This window comes from Eucyclogobius newberryi, unplaced genomic scaffold (assembly GCF_026437365.1).
Source record: "Eucyclogobius newberryi isolate DKJ021-1_F unplaced genomic scaffold, fEucNew1.0.hap1 SCAF_2, whole genome shotgun sequence".
Taxonomy (NCBI): Eukaryota; Metazoa; Chordata; class Actinopteri; order Gobiiformes; family Gobiidae; genus Eucyclogobius; species Eucyclogobius newberryi.
Genome location: NW_027315834.1, coordinates 10,571,934 through 10,588,132, shown reverse-complemented (window position 1 = coordinate 10,588,132; position 16,199 = coordinate 10,571,934). Strand labels below are relative to the sequence as shown.

The 16,199-nt window shown below is 42.8% G+C and overlaps 1 protein-coding gene across 5 annotated transcripts in view; it reads right to left on the bottom strand.

Annotated features, from left to right (window-relative positions):
• Nucleotides 1–16,199, bottom strand: part of whrna (whirlin a) — a 277,090-nt gene that overhangs the window by 16,465 nt on the left and 244,426 nt on the right. The window lies entirely within an intron of this gene.

Here is a 16,199-nt window from a genome sequence, read left to right as displayed (position 1 = left end):
CTAATAATAATATTTTTAGCAAAAACAATATAGCCGTTTCCACTATAACAACAAATTATACAGCGTTTGAAAGCTCTAAGCCTTCCCGATGCCGCCATGGGGTGGAATCATCATTACGAGCGCTTACGCGCTCGTCACTCCCTATTCCGTCGGGATGCCCCGCCCACTCCCCATAGACTTCCATTGATTTGAGCAGATACAAGCATGGCCCATGCCTGCGGCATGGATTCTCGCATACGGGACAATGCCAGGAGGGTTTTTGAAGGAATGCAGCGCTTCGCGCTGCTGTTGTCAACAATTAGTGAATGGGCTACGCCCATTCACTAATTGTTGACTATTTCTGTCATAGCAGGAGTAAGTATGCATGATCCATGCCTTCGGCATGGGCTAGTTCACTGTACTTGCCTAGTTCACTGTACTTGCCAGGGGCGACGGGGCACCAAACATGCGGGCGCAGACAGTTGCAACGCTGCCTTCGGCAGCGTTGCGGGAGCAATAGGCCCTCCGCCCTGCTGGGGCTCGGGCCTAATAATAATATTTTTAGCAAAAACAATATAGCCGTTTTTTCTATAACAACAAATTATACATCGTTTGAAAGCTCTAAGCCTTCCCCATGCCGCCATGGGGTGGAATCATCATTACGAGCGCTTACGCGCTCGTCACGCCCTATTTCGTCGGGATGCCCCGCCCACTCCCCATAGACTTCCATTGATTTGAGCAGAAACAAGCATGGCCCATGCCTGCGGCATGGATTCTCGCGTACGGGACGATGCCAGGAGGGTTTTTGGAAGAATGCAGCGCTTCGCGCTGCTGTTGTCAACAATTAGTGAATGGGCTTCGCCCATACACTATTCAAGGGTACTGGAGAGGAGAATCCGACCAATAGTCGACCCTCGGATTCAGGAGGAGCAGAGTGGTTTTCGTCCCGGTCGTGGAACACTGGACCAGCTCTATACTCTCCATCGGGTGCTCGAGGGTTCATGGGAGTTTGCCCAACCAGTCCACATGCTTTGTGGATCTGGAGAAGGCTTTCGACCCTTTGGGGGGTGCTCTGGGAGTACGGGGTCCGGGGCCCTTTGCTCAGGGCTGTCCGGTCCCTGTATGACCGGAGCAGGAGCTGTGTTCGCATTGCCGGCAGTAAGTCAGACCTGTTCCCAGTGCATGTTGGACTCCGCCAGGGCTGCCCTTTGTCACCGGTTCTGTTCATAATTTTTATGGACAGAATTTCTAGGCGCAGTCAGGGGTCGGAGGGTGTCCGGTTTGGGGACCACAGGATCTCATGTCTGCTGTTTGCAGACGATGTTGTCCTGATGGCTCCATCAAACCCGGACCTGCAACATGCACTGGGACGGTTTGCAGCCGAGTGTGAAGCGGCTGGGATGAGAATCAGCACCTCCAAATCCGAGGCCATGGTTCTCGACCGGAAAAAGGTGGCTTGCCCTCTTCAGGTGGGTGGGGATTCTTTGTCCCAAGTGGAAGAGTTCAAGTATCTCGGGGTCTTGTTCACGAGTGAGGGAAGGATGGAGCGTGAGATCGACAGGCGGATCGGTGCAGCGGCTGCAGTGATGCAGTCGCTGCATCGGACCGTTGTGGTAAAGAGGGAGCTGAGCCGAAAGGCAAAGCTCTCTATTTACCGGTCGGTCTACGTTCCTGACCTCACCTATGGTCATGAGCTTTGGGTAATGACCGAAAGAACAAGATCGCGGATACAAGCGGTCGAAATGAGTTTCCTTCGCCGGGTGGCTGGGCGCTCCCTTAGAGATAGGGTGAGGAGCTCGGCCACACAGGGGGAGCTCGGAGTAGAGCCGCTGCTCCTCCACGTCGAGAGGAGCCAGCTGAGGTGGCTCGGGCATCTGTTCCGGATGTCTCCTGGGCGCCTCCCTCGGGAGGTGTTTCAGGCATGTCCCACCGGGAAGAGGCCCCGGGGAAGACCCAGGACACGCTGGAGAGACTATGTCTCTCGGCTGGCCTGGGAACGCCTCGGGATCCCCCCGGAGGAGTTAGAGGAAGTGTCTGGGGAGGAGGAAGTCTGGGAGTCCCTGCTGAGACTGCTGCCCCCGCGACCCGGCCCAGGATAAAGCGGCAGAAAATGGATGGATGATTAATGTCTAAAACACACCATGTAAATAAATAAATGATAATAATACAGTAAAAAACACACTGTGTAATTACATTCATAAATAAATAATAAAAAAGTCTAAAACACACCGTCAATAATTAATAACAACAACAATATTATTTCACACCAATTTTTGTGCACATTGTGTCCATGACAATAAGAATGCAGTATATTCACACACATACTTATACCCGTGTGCTTTACCTTATTTTGTACATGTTTTTGACCCGCGTACACAGTATTTTGCAAAGGCTGCTCTAATCGAGTCCATTAAGTCTGTGTGTTTGTGCTCTGCAGATGCTCCACTGCAATCGAGTCCATTAAACCAACTGTCACTTGGAAGACAATTTGGTTTTCTGATTTTCCAGTCCGTTACAATAACATGCTTGAATGAAAGGAAGGCTAAGTGTATCAAGTAATGCGATTCCTTCATTTGGACTTTCTCTACTTTGTTCCCTTATATACATATCTCACCCTGAATAATTTAAGTTTCTTCACAAAACCACAGCAGATGCAGCAGGAGGCCAGGCATCCCACAGCCATAAGTTAATTTTCTCCAGTTTATGTGGTGTAATACAAGATCATATTGTATCTTACACAGTTTGAGGAGTAATGATAATTTGATTTTGTATCCATATTGCTCTTAGTCCCCTGGAGTCTTTTTGATATGACCCCTTTTCTGTTCGTTATCTCTCTTAATTGTGAATCGATTGTCTTTCAATTGCAGATCCTGAAATATTCTGATATTATCTCATTTGAATGACATTTTTAATGTCTTAAAATGCATTAACTTTCCGTCCTTTACAACTTGACCCAAGCATGTGATATTTTTGTCTTACCAGATTTGATTAGAAAGAAGTTTATTTCCATCCGAAAATGATTCCAGAGAAAACTTTAAACACAGTGAAATATTTTAGCTTCTTCACAGGAAAAAGTAATTCATTGATTCATTCTTTAGTTTATCTACATCAAGGTGGCTCCAGAGAGAGGCTAGAGGCACATGATCATTTTTATCTTGTTGGAACCATCTCCAACTGCCCTGTTCTGCATGTCCACATATGCCCAAGACAATCCCATTCCATATATTTCTTTGAATCATTTCTGTGGTATTTTAAAGGGATTGCTGAGTCTGGGTGTAACACATTCATCTTCAGAATTCTCCTCTCGTCCATAAAGATAATGATAGAGTCGACCATCTTTTCAAGGCTAAAGTTTGATTCAACAATATTATCTACAGGTGATTTCATGCTAGCTCTTAAATATCTCATGCCTTGAGGTTTCCATATAATGAAGTGGAAGACAAAATACTTGAAAATGCAAAAGGGTTTAATGGAGTTGCAACACTTTTAGAGCTTGTTTTTGTTTTAGAGCCGGACAAACTGCCAACATGATTAATTCAATTTAATAAATGGGGAATTGATTGTCCTGGTAGAGAAAGTGTCAACGGTAGATCATCTGCAAAAAGATTGATTTTGAACTCATGATTGTATAATTTAATATGTTCAGATTTGACCTGATTGCACACACGAGTGCTTCCATGGCAACCATAAGACAGACGTCCTCGTCTTGTCTGAAAGGAATTGATCTTCTTGTGATACGGTAGGGTTGCTGCCCAAATCTGAATGTTGATAAAAAACATTGATTGAATCCGACGTTTTCTCTGCGTCTGCTGCAGAAGTGGCTAAAAGATTCAGCTTCTGCCACAATCTTCTCATGTTTTGTGCCTCTTTTCAGCCTGTGATAAAAACCCACTTGATCTAAATGTATTATTGAAGGTATTACCTTTTCTAGACGTGTTGCTAATATTCTATTTCATTTTCGAATCATTGTTGAGCAAATTCAGCGGGCGATCATTTCTCCTTTGTGTATGATCTCCTCCTGGTTTGGGCAGCAGGAAAATAACAGCTGAATACATACTTTCAGGCTTAGTCTGGGATGCAATAATATCATTGTATAAAATGAAAAGAACTGGAGATAAAACATCCTGGAGGCACTTGAAAAACTCTGGGCTAAAGCCAATCTGTGCAGGGGATGACTTTATTTCCCTTTCATGCAAGTCTGCTTCAAGAGCTTCTTTATACATTTATTTTATCTGAGGGAGAGTTACTTTGCTAAAAATAACCATCATTTTGAACAGTGTCACTTGCAATCACTGAGTTGTAATCAGACATTTATAAATTGGAATAAAATGTCATGTATTTGAGTCTGATCAGTAATACATGAAACATCATCGAGTCGCTCTCTATTTGTTTCAATCAGAGAGCTAATAACACGCCAGTTTTCCCCCTTTTTCCTCAGTCTATACAGTTCAAATGAGGTTTCTTCACATGGTACTGAAAACTTAATTTTTTGAATTGCTAAAACATCCCGCATGCGTCAAATGACTATTATTAAACTTCCACCGTTTTATTTCAGGTTTGTTGTAACATGGCAGAAGACAAACAAACACAGGAATCTTTGAACTTATCACATCGCTTTAATTCAACTTGTTTTGACTTTGTTCGGCTGGATTGAGTGTTTTCGTGTCATCGCGATGTGCCCTGGCTCCGAGCCCCCCCGGCCCCCCTGCGCCTCCCCGGCCGGCGCCGTACCGCGTTTACACAAAGGAGGAACTCATGAAACTGCGGAGACCAGTCGTCTTACCCGGAGATCGTCACGTTATCCCGGCGGACATCCTAAGATTTTTATAAGAGATCTTCTACTGAGAGTGTTTTTCAAACTTCCTATAAGTGATCTGTTCTTTTCTTCTGTATCTATCTCTGTATCTACCTGCGTTGCATCAATGGAATTTCCCCATGTGGGACAATAAAGGATTATCTTATCTTATCTTATCTTATTGTGCAGAAAAGTGTTTGACAATAAGATAGTATGTATTATGTACTTTATACTACTAACTCATGAGAAAGAGGATTAATGCAGCGCCTGCATCAATGAAACCATTAGCTGTAGCTCATTAAGGGGTTATTTACTAAGTTTATGTCTCCACCAAATATGATATATGTTGAATTTAGAAACAGGCACCAATAGTTTTGAACTAAATTGTGCTTGTTCATAGCTGGGTGCACATACATCCATAAAAGTGATTTTCCTGCAGTCAAAGAGTACTGCTGCAATAATATATCTTCTGTCCCTATCTGTAATCAATTCCCTCGGGACGCTTCCTGTCGAGGAGAACACTTGTCCAGCCCATTTCTGTTTTAAGTTTTGTGATTCAATTTAATTTAAGTGAGTCTCTTGTACCGTTGCTATGTCGCAGGCTAAAGAGTTATTTTATATATAGACACGTTTTATCACTTTGACACCCATTGGAGATTACAGTCCATTTTTCCAGTGCAGGCTTTGGGGAGGTACACACATGAAGGAACGGGCTCCCTCCAAAATTAAAATACCTAAGACGTGAAATGATAAATTTTCACAGAATACAATCAAATGCTTTTTCAAAATTAGCCAAAAATAATCCTGGTACCAGGTTATTGCCATAAAAAAACTATTGTATCAATAGATTGTCTCCAATGAATCTGCCCTTAATAAAACTTGATTATAATTGATATTGCTGCCGATAATATTTTTAATCTTTAAATAAATACACTTAGAAAGAATACATTGATCAGGGTCAATGGTCGTCATTTAAAAAAAAAAAAAAACATTTGATCTTCATTTTTCTATTAGGATTCTGTTTAAAAAGTAATGTGACAGGGATACTATTTCCTGTTGAAATGAGTTTTCAAAACATGTCAATAAGGTTTTTTTTTTTTATTTCTTCATAAAAAGTCCTGTATACCTCAGTAGGAACACGATCCATCCCAAGTGATTTTTACTGCAGAACAGGAATAAATTGCTTCCTGTAGCTCCTGCTCTGTGATTTTTCCCTCACAGCTTGACAGTTGTACTTGGGAGAAAACTGTTCAGTCACGTTGCTGGTGGGTTCCAACTTTTTTTTAGAACAAGTACACTGCTTCAAAGTATTCAATTTATTTCTGTAAAATGTCTTGTGAATTTGTTAGCAGAATTGTATTTTTATATAAAGTCATCATGTTCCTTTGAAAAAAACGTGAAAGACTTCCACCATTCTCCATCCAAGCAGCCTGTGGCCTTCCAATGATTCCAATCACACGTTCATAGAAAAGTCCTTCCAATTCATCTTATTTTCTTTTTCATTAAATTGACTGACAGGAACCTCTACACATTTTCTTTTTTAAAAGTAATTATTATTTATTTTAGGTTCAGGGCTAAATTACTGGACCAAGTGTAACTCGGAACATTTATTTGTATTTATATTTTATTTATTTCATTCTTTTATTAATTTACTTATTTGATTGTATTTATTCATATTTATTTATTTATGCATGTATTTATTTGATATGAACATAGCAATTACATTGGACGAACCAGACAGATCGTTTCAAGTGTTATAACAAAAACGCTAATGTTCAACACTTGTCCTTTTACAACAATTCAATTAAAAAAAAAAAAAAAACATTATAACTTAGTAAAGGTACTGTAGGTATTCAACAATAACAACATTTATCTCACTGAAAATGATCATGTGTGAAAGTCTGCCCTGACGTTTGCTAAAGATGTTCAGGTCAGTCGCAGTTAGAGGAGAGCTCCACAGGCCGGGTCCAAATGATGTTCTGAACTTTGGAACTGCACAGTCTCCACTGAGGCTCTGGTGTTCGGTCTGAGAGCCGGACCAGAAAACAGTGGGGACATATGATTTGTCAAACATTTAAAAAAGCCGGTTCAAAATATCGTAATTGCTGCTTGTACAATGATACAAGTGTCTTAAGTGTTGAGGGCGAGTTCTGTGACCATGAGGTGAGACAGTGAGAGAGAATATCATGTCGATGTAACAGAGACAACTCCTTTCATATCAAACAAAAACAGCTCAAGTTTGGTTTAACATTACCTCATGACCTGGCTTTGAATGTTTAGATTGCTATTGATTATTCCTCCTAAATATGTTGTATTGTTGACTTCATCATTTATGCATATATGACATTTTGATGTTAAACATGTTTAATTGCCACAAATTTGGTGGTGAAGTTTGTCTTTACTTTATTTGAATGCCCAGGGAATTACTTTATGAGCCACAGAATCATTTTCCCAGAGCAGTGAACAGCCACGAGCGATGGCCTCACCGTGGCCTCCTAGAAGACCTCGCCCTCTGCTCTCAACTTCGCCCTCTGGTGGCTGTAATCCGTCACAAGGGCTTTGATCATGGCCCTCATGTTTTTAATGGAGATTGGGACATCTTCTGGTTTAAACGAGGACTTTTAGACCAGATATCAGACCAGAGCTTGGTTAAGGAAGCAGGCCACAGGAAGTCCATCCAGGATCTGATGAGGACTGATGGGCTCTTCCATAGACAAATCAGCTTCAATTGTCTCAGAAATGTGATATTGCTTGTCTCTCGATCAGCTTCTTGATTTTGGGTCTCAATCAAACCCAGATTGTCTGATCCCACCTCAATCTTGAGGACAGACTGGACTGGATCCTCTGGACACTGGACAAAGAACTCAGGTCCAGTTAAGTCCAGTTGATGATCCTCCTCTTTAACATTAGTTAATGATTTATCTGTGTTGGTTTAATTTAGCCAGATAGACTAATTGCTTATCTTTCTTTTCTTTTCTGCAAACTGTTCTTTCAAATTTTAGGAATGGCTGAAAGTATTTGATTAAAACTTAGACAATCTAGCAATATGTTACATAAATACATGAGCTGTTGATTAAAGAGAACACTTCCAGATTTATCCAAAAGATCATTCACAAAAATGACCCCTTCTTTTATTAGCAATGGTTTTCCTCCAATAACAATATTTTAATTAATCCAAAGCACCTGTGTCTCAGCCACGCTTTGAATACATCTTTAAAGAACGGCTGATTTGAGTTGATTTTTAATTATTTTATCTATGTGCTTCTTGTAAGGAGAAGGTCACTAAATGGAGGTTTTTAAATTCAATCCACCATTTCAAAACAATTGTAAATTGAATTGTCTTTACATTTTGTCTGGTTTATTGTTCCATATAAATTTGACAATAATGATATAATAAATTAAAAATGTTTTTAAAACCTAGTACTTGAAAGTGAAGGTAAAGGTGTAACATTAATAAATACACAAATTGGGGGATAATTTGTGCATTAACCAATGTAACTTTACCTTGTATTATTATTACCCCTCCAGGGCTGTAAAATTCTATCCACTTTTTCAATCTGTCTATTATAATTGCATTCAACAATCTCTAAACTATCAACTGCTCCACTGGTCCATTTAATTGGAGCTGAGCTTCTTACAAAGAAGTTGGTGTCTATTCGTAAGATATCGCACTTCTCATAATTGGGTCTTGGTCCTGAAATCTTTGAAAAACTGTTTAAATCCATAAATAATGCTTCCAAAGTTGATTGTTTTAATTGTATAAAAAAGGTGGCATCATCAGCATACATGGTCACCTTAACTTGTTTACCATTTTAGTCTTGTATTATTTCTTATTTTACCAGCCAAACTGTCAGTACTTAAAATAAACAAATACAGTGACAAAGGGCACCCCTGATGGACTCCTTAGATTACTGGAAAAGCATTCGAGATGCGCCCATTGTTTATCACCGGATTAGTAGGATGATTATAGAGCGTTTAAAACCAATGTATACAATTATTTCAAAATGTATTTTTATATTATATAATTAACATGAGGCTGAGTACAGATGAACCAGTAAAAGCACCATCAGAGGAGCTGTCCGCACCAGGAGCCCACGAGCCAGGCACCCACCGCTCCTGGTACAGAGTGACACAACAAATAATTACTATGGCTAAAAAGCCTCTGATGTGCACCTGGTTCAGGTCAGGGCATCGTGGCACTGTAACATTATCATGCAAACTCTCTCCATCTCTTCTCTCATTTGCAGTGGCTCTGTACAGGTTTCATTAGTCGCCCACCTCTCACCACATTGTTCCCTCTGCTCTGCGCTCCTCTGTGATTCTGAAAGTGCTGATTCAGACGGCCTCTTGAGCCTCTGCGTGTAATCAGGCTCTTTCTGGTCCCAATCAGCTGACGGGCGAGGCAGAGGCTGAGGGCCAATGTTCAGGTCTGTTCTGTGGAGCTCTCTCCATCATTAGACACATCCAACAGCAGCTAATGCTACAAATCACTGTCCAACCCATCGCTGTCCTGTTGTTTTTCCAACCCTTCCAAAGCATTGTGGTCTAGTGAAGCGTCTAGTCAATGTCACCATGTCATCTACTTTTCAAGGTGCATTGTGGGAAATGTTTACTTTTTCACCTGCTGGACATTCAGACAGCACGGAAAATGGCGTGATCCCTAAATAGTATTTAAATGAAATGTAATACCTTTTTGTGACTCCCAAAATCAGTTGGATCAATACAAAATATCAATATATCAATACCGACTGATATAGCAAAGTATCGATTCCAATGCAAATATATCTATCCTCTAAAAATCATTGCAGTTTTTAAGTATAACTTTTGTAAATGTTTGCGATACTTTGTTTATCTTAGTTTATCTGCACTGATCATTCATGTTTTGATCGGTTTAAGATGGTGAACCAAAGATTATGGCGCCAGGGAAAATAAAATCTTAATAAAAGAGGAGTTTTAAATTGAAAGCTCATTGGTATCGATATCAGATTGATATCGCAGTACTTGCTGAATAGTATTACTTGGTATCGGATCGATACAAAAATAACTGGTCTTGCCCATCACTTGGAAATAGTGTGTACTGTAGACGGGAGGGACTAAAGTTAGAGACAGAAGGGACTTAAGTTTTTCCCTCATGGTTTGAAAGTACAAACAAACACACTTTTGATGGCACATTTCTCATTGTTGTGACTGGTTTATCGTGTCTGTTAGTTTCCATAATAAAGCTGTGTTATATATTCCCAGGGATGCTCTGGGTTTGAAGGCTGAAATAAAACCTCCAGAGAGAAATTCAAAGTCAAAAAAAGTTCTGAAGACAAATCATGTAATTTCCTGTATTCTATTGCATGTTAGACTTTTATAATAATAATAATAATTCATAAAATATAGCCACAAGCGGCAATGATCTGCCCTCGCCACGCCGACGCCACGCCGCAAGAGGAGGGGGCGCTTGTGAAGCACTGCTCTCCTGCACTTGTAGGCTGCAAACACAGCACCCACAGGCTCTCTTCCTCATCTCTGGTGACTTTAACCACGCTTCTCCCTCTTCTGTTCTACCAACATACACCCAGTATGTTACCTGCCCCACCAGAGAGAATAGAACATTGGACTTGTTTTTTGCCAACACCAAGGAGGCTTATTCTTCTTCCCCCCTCCCTCCCCTGGGCAGCTCGGACCACAACCTTGTACATCTGAGGCCTGTGTATGAACCCATCGTGCGCAGGCAGCCTGTGGTGTCCCGTGAGGTGAGGATGTGGTCTGCTGAGAGCGAGGAGGCTCTGAGGGACTGCTTCAGCACCACTGTCTGGACTGAGCTTTATGACCCACATGGGGAGGACATCAACACCATCACAGAGTGCATCACGGACTACATCAACTTCTGTTTTGAGAACATTGTTCCCTCCCGGACGGTGCGGTGTTTTCCAAACAACAAGCCATGGATTAACCGTGAACTGAAGGCTCTGCTGAAGGAGAAGAAGAGAGCCTTCAGGTCAGGAGGAGCTGAGGACTGTGCAGAAGGAGCTGAGGAGGAAGATCAGGCAGGCTGAGGCCGGCTACAAGAGGGGGATGGAGGAGCAGCTGCAGCAAAAGAACATTCAGGGAGTGTGGAGGAGCCTGAAAACCATCTCGGGCTTCAAAATCCCCCCTGCCCAGACAGAGGGGAATCTACAGTGGGTGAACGATTTAAATGCTCACTTCTTGAGGTTTGATCGGTCACCCGCCCCTCCCCCTGCACAGCTGCATGCTCCCTCTTCCACAGCTGGACAATGCCCTGCATCTGTTCCTCTTCGCTTATCTGCCCCGGACCATCAGCTCCCCACTTCGCCTGGACTCACCCATCCCCCCAGCACACAGTCCCCCTGCCAACCACTGACTGTCACAGCAGCACAGGTGAGGAGTGAGCTGAAGAGGATTAAAGTGAGGAAGGCAGCAGGACCTGATGGCATCAGCCCCAGGCTCCTTAAGTCCTGCGCAGATGAACTGTGTGGAGTTATGGAGCATGTCTTCAACATGAGCCTGAAGCTGAGGGTGGTACCACAGGTCTGGAAGACCTCCTGTCTGGTACCTGTGCCTAAGACGCCGCGCCCCAAAGACCTCAACAGCTTCAGGCCAGTGGCTCTCACGTCCCACCTGATGAAGACACTGGAGCGGCTAGTCCTGGACCACCTCCGCTCCACCATGAGCTCAGCCATAGACCCGCTGCAGTTTGCATATCGGTCTGGCATCGGAGTGGAGGACCCGTCATCTCCCTGCTGCACCGCTCTCTCTCTCTCACCTGGAAAAGCCTGGGAGCTCTGTGAGGATTCTGTTCTTCGATCTTTCCAGCGCCTTCAACACCATCCAGCCGCTGCTCCTGAGGGACAAGCTGGAGACGGCTGGTGTATGACCTGGCAGAGTGGATCCTGGACTACCTCACAGACCGACCACAGTTTGTGAGAGCCCGGAACTGTGTGTCTGACACTCGGACCTGCAGTGTGGGGGCGCCCCAGGGCACTGTCCTCGCGCCCTTTCTCTTCACCCTTTACACTGCAGACTTCAGACATGACACGGACAGCTGTGTCCTGCAGAAGTTCTCTGACGACCCTGCCATCATCGGACTCATCACGGACGACGATGACGCGGTGTACAGAGGACTGGCGCAGGACTTTGTGGACTGGTGTCAGCGGAACCACCTCCTCATCAACGCGGGGAAGACCAAGGAGATGGTGGTGGATTTCCGCAGACGCCACCCCACTGCCCCCTCACCAGTGAACATCCAGGGACGGGACATTGAGAGAGTGGACTCATACAAGTACCTGGGTGTTCATCTGAACCACAAACTGGACTGGACTCATAACACAGACGCACTGTACAGGAAGAGCCAGAGTCGGCTCTACCTCCTGAGGAGACTCAGGTCTTTTGGAGTGACAGGGCCACTCCTGAAGACCTTCTACAACTCTGTGGTGGCATCGGCCCTCCTGTAGGTGTGGCCTGCTGGAGCAGCAGCATCACAGAGAGGGAGAGGAAGAGGCTGGACAGAGTCATCAAGAAGTCCAGCTCCGTCCTGGGCTGTGCTCTGGACTCGGTGCAGGAGGTGGGGGACAGGAGGGTCCTGGCTAGATTCACATCTATGCTGGACCATGAGTGTCACCCCCTGCAGGACACTCTCTCTGCTCTGGAGAGCAGCTTCAGTGAGAGACTGATCCACCCTCGATGTGTGAAGGAAAGGTTCCGTAGGTCTTTCCTTCCTGCTGCTGTCAGACTTTATAACAAAAACTGTTAGTACTGAACACTCGCAATACTGACCTAACCTAATACTGATGTGCAATTCCGTCATATGTGCAATTGCTGTTGGAATTCATGTGCAATTCATGTGCAATTACTGTGAAATTCATGTGCAATCTATTTGCTGTCGTGACACATATTCATGTGCAATTATTGTCGTGATCACATGCAATGGTATTTATTTATTTATTTGTCTATGGGAGTTTTTATTTATTTATAGGAGATCTTTTACTGAAAGTGTTTTTCAGACTTCCTATAAGTGATCTGTTCTTCTGTATCTACCTCTGTATCTACCTGCGTTGCACCAATGAAATTTCCACATGTGGGACAATAAAGGAATATCTTATCTTATCTTATAACGCGCCCCAATTGTCCTTTTATTACATCTACTGCTGAATCTGTGACGCTGTCACATCTTCTCCCCTTTGTTTTACCATCAAAAAGCAATTTTATTTTGAATTCTTGGCAAAATGTGCGGCTTTGCCGCACAGACACCGTGACTCTTTGAATAAAAATGTGGATAACTTTTGATGGTTCACACCTGAAGATGAGTCTCACCAAATTTCAGGTTAATAGGGCTGACACCCTGGGAGGAGTTGGTGAAAGTATAAAGTGTAACCATGTTCTGGCAATTTCCCCATTGGAATAACATGGAAGGTTTCGGTCATCGCTACAGCAAAGCCGTAACAATAATGACATGAGTCTCATTTACATTTTTGATGGGGATGCCAAAATTGAGTTTTGTGTAAAATTTCAGATAATTTCGCAAAACTAAACATTTAACCTCCATATAAAATCTGTAGGGGGCGCTGTGACGCCAAATTAATTAATTTCACTTCAAGTAGGTTTAGGGCAAAGAGTTTAACAACTGATTCTAATTTGACGCAATTCGGACTTTATCTGCGCAAACGGCAGAAATGTTAAATTTGGGAGATTTCTGAAATTCTAGCTAAAGTTTGCGGCTTCGCCGCACAGAGACCGTGACAGGTATCAATGTCATTTGAATAACTTTTGATGTCCCACTTCTCAGTACCATTTTCATCAAATTTCAGCTTTTTAGAGCCAACGCCCTGGGAGGAGTTCGTAAAAGTACGACGTTTGGAAAAACTCCCGAGTCATGCTTAGCCATTTCTGAACCAATATGGCCGACATTTGGTTGGGTGGATGGCGTTGCCGTAATAATATTTTTTACTTCTCTTGTCACCATCTACCTCTGCGCCAAATTTCATGATTCTAGGATCAGATTTTTTTTGGGTCATTTCCTATCTCAATGCATTTTTGGTACATTTGGGGGCGCTGACGCGCCAATTTTTTTATTTTAGAAAAGGGAAATAGCCAGAATGTAGAGAGGCACGATTTTTAGAGGTGTACAAATTTTTGTGACTTTTCGTCAATGTTCACTGGGTGAAAAATAGGGGGGTTGGTCCCGAGAAGAAAGAAAGAAAAAACGGGTAATTTCGTTAATTTTGAGTGGGCTCCGTCCACTTTGTGTTTTTTGCCCTCTAAACAGTAAAAATGTTAAATTTTTGCATTACATGCTTATATGAACGGAACATGCAAGAGATGGGGAACGTATTCATGAGCTACTTAGCGCAAATGAGTGCTTTATAAGGGGATGACGACCGCTTTGCGGTTGTCATCCCAATGTAAAGTGCTTGTTTAGTGCGCACTTTTGCACGGGCTTCGCCTGTTTACAAAGGTAATGTTCCATTTTCCTACTACTAATTAGTATGCACGGGACGTGCGAGAGTGAAGGAGTGCGTTAGTGAGTGTTTGGAAGTGGGCGAGCGCTTCGCGCTCGATTTCGTGTGCACTACGTGCGCACTTTCACAGCCGTGCTTTGCACGGCCTTACGAGATTAATAGGCCTCTCGCCAGCTTGTGGTGCTCGGGCCTAAAAATAATAATAATTAAGCAGCTCACTTGTTCGTCATGCTGAATCCTCTCTCCGGAGCTGAACTGTTTGGCTGTAATATTTCACTAAGACAATTAAAAGCTTTTTCTATCAGAGGAGGTAATTATAGTTTGAGAATTCGGAGCGGAACTTGGGAGCGTAAAAAGTTTCGAACAATGACAGGGCACAATTTTACATGACACGCTACATTGTGTTTCGCATTAGACGCTATTTGAGAGCGTAGTCGGCCAGAAAATATGGTAACAACGCTGAATAAAGCACTTGTTTTCATCTCTTAAATGTCTGCCGCTTATGCATTTGTTTTTACTGTGTTATCTTTTGACCCATTCTCCTACAGTCCAACTCTCGCTTGTCTCCATGGTGTCAAAACATGTTTGAACATTTTAGCAATAAAATATCCATGGAGACAAGCCGATGGCGCTCCCCAAAGATGCATAATTAACAGATGCGGCGTTAGATGCAGATGTCGATCGCTTAGCAACTCGGCCAGTCCAGGACGATTTACAGGACGCCAGAGCCCTTTGTCTATAGCCAATAGCATTAGCCCGCAAAAATGCAAGTTATGAACAAACCGTCGGCCACATTTTAGTCAAAGCCGGGGAAAAGTCATCAATGTTTTGGGGTTTTAGATCATAAATAGCGTGTTAAACTGGCATCCGAGCTGCTAAATGCTAAGCAACATGTTCGGAATGTTAATCAGCAAAGAGCTTATTTTGGTGACAATCTTGGCTCATCTGATCAGAGCCAATCACCAGCTTCAGCAGCGTGTGTCTGTCCCTCCTCGCTCCTCTGCACGCTCACATCTGACACTGCGACGCTGCTCATTTGGAACAGAAAATCCTCCTAAATTGACTCATCTTATTGTGAAGATATTACATACATAAGTTTGATGTCACAATATAGTCAAACTCCCAACCACTTTTTTTATTTGGCCAAAATGTATCTAAATATCATAAATCCCATCTGGAAAAGTAAGTGCAGCGTCCTATCATGACACATACAAGATAAAAGGCATGTCCCGATGTCTTGATAGTGTTTGCGTGTCTGAGAGAAGTGAACTGGATACAGGGTGGCTCTAAAATACCCTGGAATACAGTAAAGTGCATATATTTTGTCCCTAAGGAGGACTCCAGATGGCTGATACACACAGTCCCTGCACGTTTACAATATTCAATTGAAGACAATACATTTATTTTAATAATTTAAACCATTCATGTTGACTGCATTGTCCTGCATTTGAGGCACGAGTGCTCAGAAAATGTCTGTTTTCACCTACCCCCTCCCACGTCCCAGTACTTCACTGTAAATATTTGAAAACGTAAGACTGAATAAAAAACAAAACTGCTGCATTTTCTAGAAACAAAAACTATGACAATGACAAGCCACTGCTTATAGTGAAATGTTACTGTTTTAAAGTAAAAGTGTAAAAGTGGGTAGAGCACTCCGGAATATTAACAGCACCAACGGAATTGTATTTTTTTTACATACTGTATATAAGCTACAGGGGTCCATGTTGTAACAAGAGATATTTACACATAAAGATGGTACAAAGATGGTAGTGATGTGCTGGTTGACTTTTGACCCACGGGCACCTGCAAACTTGTGAGACCTCATTTCATTGCAGGGTGAGTTGGGGCAGGTTATAAAATGCAGACCACCATATTGCATGTCCACGCTTCATGTTTATCTTTGCGTTTGGACCTGTCTAAATTCAGTTCCTCATTAGACTAATTTCTCAGTGAATATGAGT